This window comes from Ornithodoros turicata, chromosome 8 (assembly GCF_037126465.1).
Source record: "Ornithodoros turicata isolate Travis chromosome 8, ASM3712646v1, whole genome shotgun sequence".
NCBI lineage: Eukaryota > Metazoa > Arthropoda > Arachnida > Ixodida > Argasidae > Ornithodoros > Ornithodoros turicata.
The window spans coordinates 8,394,811-8,406,428 of NC_088208.1; the positions used below are offsets into that span (position 1 = coordinate 8,394,811).

Sequence of the window (11,618 nt, forward strand, 5' to 3'; positions counted from 1 at the left end):
CATGCAAACGTAAATTTCAGGCTATAATTTAAAAATGTTATCCCATACATAGTCTGTGTGTTGCAGCAGATGCGCAAACTTACGTTACTCCGTTATTTATTTATTTATTTATTTGCTTTTTTTAATTTTCAGTGCCCATTGTAGGGCATTAGAGCAGAGTGGACGTTACAACACAACAAATACGGAGAAGAAGATGGAAAAAATAGACAACTACTTTAGGGTGCCATAAGAACGCACCACAAATGAAGAATTATCTGACAGAACTATGAAAGAAGAGGGAAAGTGCCTGTTTGACTCGCTGAAGTGTTGGCGAAGAATTTACAGCGGATATACTCGAGACACTGAAAGACGGACGGAAAAGATTCTCAAACTGAAGATCAGACTTGATTAATGGCAGATACAGAAGTTGTGGGACTATAATTCGAGGGAACTTATAAAGACAAAAACAAAATTACAAAATAAAGAAGGTAAAAGGAAAAGCAGAAGTAATTTTTTTGACGAAGACGGACTTCTTCTGAAATTAAACTAACCTTTCTATCTTCCTTGTCACTTTTCAAATGTAAAAAAAAAATCAATATAGAGATTAAATTACCATTCTGGAAAAAAAATGCTACCATTGAGGCTGCAACTGGAACCTGTTGGACCATCTGGGCCAGGATGGTACCACAGGAGGGTGAAACTGGAACCAGACATCCCAGTTTGGGACCTAGCTGGGACGTTTTAAACCACTGGAAGGGAAGGATGGGACCACTTGAAAACCAAAGTGGAACCAGCCACCCCATTTGGGAACCCAGCTGGTGCCATCCACATTGAACTGGAACCATTCTGGGACCAGTCCAGATTTCTGCTTCGGATGGTTAGGTGTCTGTCCCAGCTCCAGACATTTGGTTAAAAAATGTCTATATCTCGGCTACGTGCATAGACATTGGATGTCTAAGGCTAGATGGCTAGGTGGCGTAACGTTAGACGTGATATTTGACGTCTTTTTGACCGATGCTTGACATTTGGTCAAGGCTTAGCCCGTTTAATAGCCAAACACTAAAATACTTCTCCGAAATGCCTCAGTTTATTATTTCCATTGGTTTTAGTTCCAAATATATATTTAGTTAATAGTTAGCACCCTGTATAGCTAAGCCGGATTACAGGGTGTCTTCTCAACTGTGGCCTTCAAATTCCCTGACCTTTCCACGTTTTCACTGACTGTTTCAAGCGAATTCCCTGACCAAAACACAAGGGAACTTGTTGCCTGCTGCTACGTTTTGATACCAGATCCCTCATAAAACAGATCATTTATTGAGAAATTAGTAAGACTAACCTAGTTTTCCGCCTCTGAGTTTGTCATGTTGGCGAACTGCTACTTCCCGTAATATTTCTGTGGCACGGCTTCTCAACCACTCATCAGCGCTCCTGATTCACTGCGTACCGTAGCAGCAGTTGTCTGCGATTTTCCCTGACTTCAGCTGCCTACTTTGCAAATTCCCTGACAATTCCCCGACTTTTCCAGGTTTTCCAGGTCGGTAGACACCTTGTGATTAGCATATTATTATAATATACGTCACTTCAAAAAGACTAACCAAAGCTGTCGCTGCTCCCTAATTCATTTAATATATATATATATATATTGCAGAAGATGAAAAATCAAACAGCCGGGACGTGGAATATGAGCGAAACCAAAGGGGACACAGCGACGGATATGAGGTGTTAATAGAATACAAACAAAGGTTTATTTTACATAATTAAAACACCGGACAGCGACAAACGTACCTTGCAGAACGTGACTCATCGACGAACGCCAGGTGGCGCGAGTACACGAGATTACGTCAGCACGCTGAATCCATAAAGGCCTTGGATAGTCTTGTTGCCTCTTCTGTCCCGAAGAAGGAGGAGCTTCCCTCCGAAACGTCGACACTTCCCCATTTTCCTAAATAATGTTTTAATAATGTAAAATAAACATTTGTTTCTATTCTATTAACACCTCAAATCCGTCGCTGTGTCCCCTTTCCTTTCGCTTATATATATATATATATATATAAAAGAAAAGTGGCACTGTCGAAACGTCAACCCCTTGCCCATTTTACTTTTTAACGACTACCTATGCAATAAACTATTGTGTGTGTCTTCCCTAAAATCTGTTTCCGCGTCCTTTTTTTTGCAACTTCTGTAAAACTTCGTGGCCGTTTGATCATCCTTTTACCTCAACCTATAAATTTATTATATATATATTCATGTGTATGTGTTAGACATTAGTAGTCATAACATTTTTCAGTAACCATCTTTCTTGTTGTTATTTCGCGACTCTGGAAAATCCAGAGCATTCTGCAGGGACAGCTTTTTGGGCAAGCAAGAGGAAGAATCAGGAAAGGCCAAATAGACCAGAAAAGGAATCAGAGAAAACAAGTTTTTGTGTTAATGCACAACATGCAAAGTTGCGCCCTTAGTTCCGTATGAACAGTTATTTGAACCGGTTACCGGTATTTTTTAACGGTTCAGTTCCGGTTCGGCTAAAAATAACGGTTAATAACGGTTTTCAGTTCGGGTTCGGTTCAACTCTCTGACTGCAAGCTTAAATTCGACTAGAATTGTTCAAAGCACATTAGAAGTAACTGATTCTCGAGTACGAAGAGAGCATAATGAACGGTTTCTTATTCTTGGATGTATTTAGGTGCACTAATTACATTCTCAGTATAGCTAATTATAGTAACTTATTAATTACATGTGCAAATTACTGCTTATTCATTGTGTCGCTATTGGTTAGCGTTGGTACCATTGAAAGTGACAGTCGCATCGGTTTCGGGTGATTTCGGCTGAACGCACAATTCGTGCTGAACACACAATAGAAAACCCCACACGAAATAGTGGCGTTGTTCGGCTATTATTGGATGGAATACATGACAAGAGCAGACGCCGGATGTTGAGAGTATTCTGGAAATCCCTCTCTGAAAAAGCGTGAAAACATACTTATCTAAGAACCAATCAGGGCGACCTTCAGAATCTGGACCGGGACGCTTTCGATCTGCCGTTGTCTGCAAGCTGTGCAAGGCATTGGGATGTGAACATGTCCGACGAGAGCGAAAGTTAACTATTGTCGCTATCCAGAGATTTCCTCGAGGACAGCACTGATGCAATAATACACCTTAAGAAAATATTCCGTTTCAAAACGGGAACGCATGCTGCTATCCGTTGATGCCAGCCAAGTCCCCGTAGTCTTCCGTTACGGCTCTGATGGTAGATGGCGAATGTACAGGAATGCACCCGTAACTGAGAAAAACGGTGTCGAGTCCGTTGTGAACTGCCAACGGCTACCACTCAGTAAATAGTACATCATCACCCAAGTGCCGTTTGGGCAAGGTACTGCTATATATCAGTAAGTATAGGAAACTGTACTCGTGATGTGCCTCTTCATTACGGCAGCAATTCACTAATTATAATGACGGGGCCCTGTGCAGTAATGAAACGATGATTCCGCTTTAAAACAGGGATAAATGCTGTCGACCATGATGCTAGCTGGTTTCCTGTTGTTTTCCTTTACAGTCCTTATGATCAATGCGAGATGTCCAGACATTTTGTTTCATTGTTAATTGTTAAATTCTCATGTTTTGTGTGTCCAGAGAGGATAGCTTTTCAATAATAACCCTTTATTTTGGAAATTACTGGAGAGACTACAAATAACTTGTGCATGACTTTGGTGGCGGAACATTTGACCGCTATGTATCACATGAGCTGAAAAGAAAAGAAAGTATTACTGATCCTCCTTAGTCAAAATACTTCCGCAACAAATTAAATTATTTGATGAATAAAGAAATGTAATATGCTCGTAGGAAGCATTTACAACTTACATGTCCCCACTTCTTGCTATATTCATCTGCTGCCCTCATTGCCTCACGCATTTATGTATGTAGCCCTCTTGATCTTTTTGTGCCTGCTGGCTCCCTTCGTTCTCAATGATACCAACCAGGTGCCTAAAATCACAACCAATTAATAAAATTTCCTTATGAGTATTCAAAATAATTGCATGAAATATTCTTAGTTTCACATGGTGTAATGATCAGGACAAACACTCCATTTCTCTACCAACTATTCCAAATAAGTTTATGAAGAACACTACACGTTCACCACTGCAAGTGGCACAACAAATTTCTGAGCACATAGGTAGGATTTTTTTTTCATCCGTGAAACATGCTTATGAGCATCGTTCAGCATGGCAGAGACACCACCATATGTGAAGCATATGAATGTCTCTGAAAGGTTAGCAGTTGATATGGCCTCTGCTATACGTATGTGTTACATCGCCTGCTGTATTTACTGCAGTATGTATCGTACCAGCCGAGTAAATATGTGGTATAATATAAGGAGGGTTCTTGCGAGACAGGCCCGCAGATAATCTAAGCTAGAGCAATATCTGAACTTCCAAACCAGTTTTTTGTTACTCTACTACATCACGTGAGTTTCAAAATGCTATATTTTACCAGTATGTGATATGCTCTCCTACAACATTTCAATGCATGTCACAACATTTTTTTTATATCTGCTGTACTCTATCCAGGTAAGCCATCCAAACAGCAAATATACCTGTGAATAATTATCAGGAGTACCTCCCACCTTCAATGGATATGCAGGGCCATGACGCTGCCATGTGTGCCACTTCCTGTCGTTGAGAGGGGAGCAGAACATTGTCTGCTTCCAATGCATCAAGTACTGTCTTGCTGAGGCTCTCCCAAGGGTAATAAATTCGTGAGAGCAGAGGCAGTTGTGGGATTGGTGAAGGTGCACTCACACATGTTGACTGATCTAAACAGGAAAGCAAAACAAAAAATGGCACTTAAAGCCCCAAGCAGGAGGGCAAAGTGGCATCTGGAGATGTATGCACTATACCTTGTTTCCATAGTCCATTTTTAACAATGAAAATGTCATCGAGGCATTTCTCAGCACCAGCAACCATACAGCGAAGTGATAACTCATCCACTAAATACACCTAGAAACAAATAACTGGTGTTACAAAGATTTTTAGAACAACAATGCAATTGAAGCTCATACGAGCATTATAAACGTTATAATAAAAGTGGCATACCTGTATGTCGCCTTCCTGACAAATTCAATGACCCACAGCAACTCTGATTAGCTCCTCAAGACATGTTACTGACACCAAGTTTTTCGTTTTGTGATCTCTACTCCTGATCTTCAGAAACATCTAGTAAAAAAAGAAAGAGAAAAAGCAGCAGCATTGAGCAAGCTTTGAAAACCACACACATATATAGCAATCACTGTAGCGCGCATAGGGAAATATATGTACGTCTCATATGGAACTTTCTGTGTCAGAAAACTAGAAGTTAGTAAGCGAAACCAGAAGTATCGTATATATTTTGAAAAAAAAAATTGGTTAAACAGACTATATATACCTCTATAATCATGGTTGAGCAGTGATATTCTGAGGGAGACAACAATAGAGTTTATTACTTCATAAGCTGAATATGGATGACTGTCCATTAATTCTGAGGGTCGCACACCACAATATTCACTTGTACCTGAGATTCAAGATGGTATAGCCTGAGGTCTAGTAGGAAGCTTGATGGCGTTATGCGAAAAAGAAACATTGGCATCACCTCCGGGCCAGTTTCCACAAAGATGTGTACCAGTTTCCCATAGCACGGGTTGTACTCGTCTCTAGAGACCACAAGATAGTGTCCTGTTGTATGTTGAGTCCCATGTAGTGACTGTCGAAGCACACAAGAAGGGACTGCCAACTCACAGTGCACGATGCATCTGTGATGAGGTGATGTTTTCGGCGTGCAATATGTGCTTCCTCACTGTCCACACTGCTGGCTGCAAGAAGTCAGAGAGCAAAACTTTTGAGACAATACTTTTTGTGTTGAATGTGTTGGCATTTCGTCAGGATGACACCTGGAGGAATTGGTTCTATAGTTCTTAGAAGCAGCATTACGTCCCTCTATGGTGCAAGGAACACCACTTGTAAAATCTTCATGTGATAGCAGATGGTCGAAAAGAGCTCGACGAGATGAAAATTTCTGCAGGAACAAAGTGCACCCGTATATTACCTACCAAGAGAGTGCAAAAAAGGGATCCATTTATGTACAGCCTTCAGCTGTGCGAGCAGGAAACTGTTACTGGTGAAAATTTTGACACCGCTTTGACTAGTGAAAGGTACATTTGTCTGGAAAGACTGTGAAATGTGACCTCTTTGATGAATTGTAAACTGTAGAGCATTGCAATTTTGCAGACAGGAGGCCTTCCTATAGTGCAAATGCAACTGATTTCAATGGAAAGTATAACAGGCCATATCGGAATGATATGCACTTTGGAGATTGGGACACCTTCAGGTGAACCTTCCACAACAGAGGAATTCTGTTTACTCCAGCTCCAAGGGGGAAAATAGAGTCACAACATTTATCAATTTTTAGTGCGAGATAACAGCAAAACACAAATTATTTCAGTAGCCTCCACCTGAACGACTGAACGGTAGGCAACTCTTTACGTTTCTACTCGTGATCCACACACAGTGACACACACAGACACTGCTCTCCTGCTGTTGCACACCGTTGCTAAAACGCGTCTGCAACGAAACAATTTTTTCAACCATGCTTACAAGTGGTGCTTATTTGACTTGGTATAGTAGTGGAACAACGAAACAGAGTTTCAACTCACCTTTGCTTTGCGGGGGTACAGTCGGCCAAAGATGAAACACTAGATGCACTTCTAAACACTTAAAACTTCACGGTCTCATGCGTCTACGAGGAAAGAATTTCGCGGGCATCCAGTTAGCGGCTCAGGTGACAATGCTGTATTGCTCCGCGCTGCGCACTCGCTGACGGCGAGACGCCGGCGTCCTTGAGCCTGCCACATTCATCCAAGCAAAAAGTTACGCACGAATATCGCGGCGATAGCACTGTTGGATCGTTTAAAAACTGTAAGTATGTGCTTCGCTGGAGACATGTATCGTCTTCCGTATTTCTGCTAGTATAATCGTGACGTGGTCTGAACAAAATATTTCATTTTCAGCGATATTGCTCTATTCATTCCTGGAAAAGACGACGGGATAGCAACGGTTCATGTGTCGCAACGGAATTGGAGCAGCAATGAAAAACAGAAGCTCTGGTTCCGTGGGCGCCTTTCCGTAAATTTACGGTCTTTTTTAACAGTGTAGAGTACAATGATCCCTATTCTACGGAACCTGTCCAAGGACACTGTATACTGGAGATCCTGAGACGAAACGGGTCGCGACGATCACGCCGCTCGTCAAACACGAGCAGCTTCTGGATTCAGGGCCAGGTCTCACTTGGCGACGCCCGATGCGGCGTCGTGAGCGGGCGGCTAAAGTAGAGGCGCATTTCCGCCGCCCCGTCAGCGCGCACGATTTTCATGTTCCCACCACAGTGGCATTCCGTCGTCCAAAGCAGACGAAAAATCAGCAGGCGTGGCCTTTCTGTGTCACCAATTGGTCGCCACCTGTCGTTCTCGGCAGCTCTCGCCGACGTCGTGAAAGAAGGTTGGCATGGCTGTTTTTTTGGCTCGATGTCTCTCCTCTCCCGACTCCGGAAATGCGCGTCTATTTCCGCCGCCCGCTCACGACGCCGCGCCGGGCGTCGCCAAGTGAGAACTGGCCCTCAGTGCTTGGCAGACGCCCACTTCAAAAACAACAGCCCAACAGCTGCCTCTGCGGGTTTTGCAGTCAGAGGAGCCGCGGACGTGTATTGTGCTGCCGTGCAGTGGGCCCGGTAGCGTATTTCCAAACCCGCTCCTGTACAACAGATCGGCCGCCGCCGCCTCTAGCGCGGGCGGCGGCGGCAGAAAACCCTGAAATGTCATGGCGGCTGCTGTGCTGTGTTGCTATGTTTCACTGTTTGTGGTCGGAGCGTGTTACTGGACGGCTAATGAGCGAAAAGTAATCCATAGATATGTTTAGGTGTCGTTGGATGACGATAAGCAATGTACAAGTTCTTCGAACATTTATGTGCCTTGCTTTTGAGAACGTGAGACCACGGATAGTAAACGTTTTCAGTGAAAGTGATGATGTGCTGCTGCTTCGTGTCTCCGGTTTGCGCTGGCATGAATGCCCATTGTCGTTCAAATTATTTTGAGAAACAAAGCCTGAAGAGTGAAAAACCAATATAGCTAGCTAAAGCTTTGTTTTGTGCACCGTCGTTGAAGTGTAGCAGTATGAGAAATAACGCTTGTCAATCCCGTCGTAACGTTCTTTGCTGCGATTATTCATAGCAACACTCTCTCTGAAGCTGTTTACGAGGAACATTGGAATTAAGTCATTAAAGAAATAAACTGTCGTCGAATTATGACATGATCATGGCGCATCTGCAAAAACAGCAAGAAGTAACTGCATGTACTTAGGTCCGTACATAGTGCATGCACAAAAGATAACACTCCTGTGTGTAAGGACACCTGTGCGTCCTACCTTTTCGGTTTCGGGGGGATGTGTGGTTCGGGTTGTATTTTCCACCTTATAAACAGCTGTGAAATGGAGTCTTGCTAATACATTCAGAGATGATGTACTTTTCTTTCAGCTTACTTTTTGCTGATACTTGTTGGCCTATCTTTATGTAACTAATAGCTTTGAACAACTGTACGGTGTACTACAACAAAGAATCTACTGAGCTTTTCTCCTGATGTTTTTTTATTCAGTACTTCTGAATCCACGCAGGTAACTGTGTCAACGAACAGGAGAAATAGCATGCATAATATGCACAAACATGGGTATGTTCAAATACAGCAAGTGTACCAAATAGCAACAAAATAAAACAGAATGAAAGGCTGCTACCAGCAAAGACAAAGACCATAGAAAGAGGTAATATTCCCTTGAGTTTGAGGAACACACAATACAAAGAGGGCAACACAAGACTATAGGTACATATCATGATGACATTATGAAGCATGCTGCATTACTCACCTCACAATGAGGAATGCCATTCACACTTTGTGTTGTTTGGAGAGAGATGTTCATTGTTTTTTTTTATCAATTCATTATTGTGTAATTAGATAAGACATTACTTGATTTTCTGCCTTAGCACATGTCCCCACTGCACATTCCACAAGGAATATTCAAAGCTAAATTTAATGGCCATTTGTGATGTTAACTACAGTCTGCCAATTAGATTTTCGCTCTGTATCTCATGTGTCTTTAATTTCGGGGGTTTGCCTGTATGTCTTCGCAGCGTGATTTCCACTGCACACTCCACAGTCAGCCCTTTGTCACCACTCCATGTGAACCTGCATGCCCCTTTGCATGCATTTCACGTAAATTAATTCTGCTGAGCTTCCCTCTTGATTTTCCTTCTGATATCCCACTCTCAATAGCAAGGAATTCATCAAACAATGAGGAGTGCCTGCGTTTAGTGCATTATGTCATGTTGTACCTTGTCTCGCTGGTTGTTTTTGTCAAATTATCAGCATCCCTTCTGCTGTCAGTTCTGAATCATGTAGGAAATACAATACAAGACAGGGATTTGCTGGGATTTTCTTCTTGCGGTAATGTTAAGGCTCAAAACGAACTTGGAACTTACCCCAAGATACTTTGACAAAGTAACCTTAAAAAAGAACAAGTTCTCAAGAAGTTACCGGAGCTCAAAAGCGACGAGTTAAGTTTAAAAGTATACAGGGGGACCCCCAAAGTAGTCAACTTCTCGTCAGCTGTCTGAATAAAGAAAGGTAGCTTTACAGTAATGAGTTATCCCCAATACTGACCCCTGTTGTTATTATTAGAGCATGAATCAATGTGCACTAAACACTGCCAAAATATGCATGCAACTATGCACTGAAAATCTTTGAAATATGCAGTAAAAATCCTTAATATGTGCACTGTTTTGCATTGTTTGTGGTACAAAAGTAATGCACCAAAATCCTATTTTTTTTTAAAGTGAGTATTTTGTTCAGGTTAATACGGTAAAATAAAGCCGCATTCGTTCTGCAGAACACAGCAAATGGTACTTGCGCCACAGATATAAATCATGGAGCTAAGGCGTTTGTGATTGATAAACTAGCGTAAATGCAGTCTAGGTGCTAGACGAAACCCATGACGAAACAAGCTTGAGCATGAGCAACACAAACACATGTGTATGTTCGTGTAAATCCGTGTTCAGGTTATTATTATCCAGGAAAGAAGTGATACAGTGGGCAAACAGACCTCTAGGTACACACGTTTACTGGTCAAGGCGTAGGGGGGTATATGTTTATTAAGAAAATCGATAGGAAAAGTTAGCCAGGCAAAGAGCCGGCTTGCTATTCCAACAAAGAAAAAGAAAAAAGAAACGGAAAGAAAAAGAAGGAAAGAAAGAAGAAAAGAGACACTAGAACGACGTCACATGCAGTTCACGAGTCCTCAGATTCTGAGAAAACCGAGGCAGTGACAGCCCACTGGTTGGGGTGCAAGACGGGGCCAAGGAGAGCGGCCAACGAAAAGTCGTTACAGCCAATCTGGAGAAGACGGCAACGAAGGGTGTTCCTATGGTGAAAGTGCTGCTGACAATGTAGTCGTAGCTTCGGCCCGGAACTGCCAAGCACATATGGCGCACCGACGGCGAATATGTAGACGACATAGGGGTTAACTAAAAAAATATCGAATACCGGTGCTCACACACTCACTTGACCTCATCTTGATCATACTCAAACCATCATGTCACTACTTCCTTACATCACATACATGCATACATGTAAATTGAGGTTTAAGTGCCACAGGATGCTGTGTTTGCAATTCGAAGAGCACTGCAGCCCTGTAAAAAATAGCATGCGCTACCATGCTATGAAAAAAGGCACAAGTTATTCATGTCAGATGAGTGATGTGTCACCTTTGTTCATTTCATATGTTCCCTGTCTTCGTCACTTCACCATGATTCCTAACATATCCCAGCTTCCACAATGTGCTGGCAGACTGATATTGTTGATAATGTTGCACAGCTGTGTCATTTCCATGAAATCACTATATGTTGCAGAGTGAATTACTTGCTTGATCTACATGCATATTTGCCTGCACATTATTTTTTTGCATACATGCCTGCACATTTGTTTTGGTACTGTAACCTTTTCATTTATTGCACACACCCTCCGACGCTTGAACAGCCTTCACCCTATTTTGCCAGTACAGTCTGATGGGCACAATACGGCACATTAATGATGGTAGTATCGCATGACTAGTGATACGGCTTTGGTTTTATTGAAGTTTGAAGTTTGAAGTTTATTGAAGTATGGAATTAAAATCAGGGTGTCGAACCGAACCCGAACCCGAACCGAAAACCGTACCCGAACCGTTATTTTTGCCGGAACCGAACCCGAACCCGAACCGAAATTTTCATGACACTGTTGAACCCGAACCGGAGCAGAACCGTAAAAAATAATAGCGGTAACCGGTTCGCAACAAAACGGTTCGGGCATAAAAGAAGTCAGCATAAGAGTTCCTCTCTATTCCCCAACGAAGACACATTGGTATCATCATCACGCGCCTATATCATAAGTTTCAGAAATGTTCACCTAGCAGTCAGACGACGACGTATAGTAAGTATACTTTCAGCGTCTTTTTAACATGTTGAAGCGCAGTTGTCCTTGTGAGTGCCGCGGCTAGCGCCCCACGCACGCGGTGCGGCGTCTACTCTTCAGAGACC

The 11,618-nt window shown here is 42.5% G+C and overlaps 2 long non-coding RNA genes across 3 annotated transcripts; both read right to left on the reverse strand.

The window, feature by feature from the left end:
* Nucleotides 1-3,857: 3,857 nt before the first annotated feature.
* Nucleotides 3,858-5,184, reverse strand: LOC135365901 (uncharacterized). 2 transcript variants are annotated; one of them, XR_010413998.1, is made up of 4 exons: nt 5,069-5,184; nt 4,873-4,972; nt 4,600-4,788; nt 3,858-3,959 (listed from the first exon to the last, which is right to left on the reverse strand). It is a non-coding gene; the product is annotated as an uncharacterized LOC135365901 (long non-coding RNA). The 2 variants fall into 2 exon arrangements; XR_010413997.1 differs by having other exon boundaries at nt 4,570-4,788.
* Nucleotides 5,185-5,396: 212 nt separating this feature from the next.
* On the reverse strand, nt 5,397-6,427 carry LOC135365902 (uncharacterized). The gene is made up of 3 exons (XR_010413999.1): nt 5,747-6,427; nt 5,523-5,683; nt 5,397-5,425 (listed from the first exon to the last, which is right to left on the reverse strand). It is a non-coding gene; the product is annotated as an uncharacterized LOC135365902 (long non-coding RNA).
* Between the last annotated feature and the right edge of the window lie 5,191 nt (nt 6,428-11,618).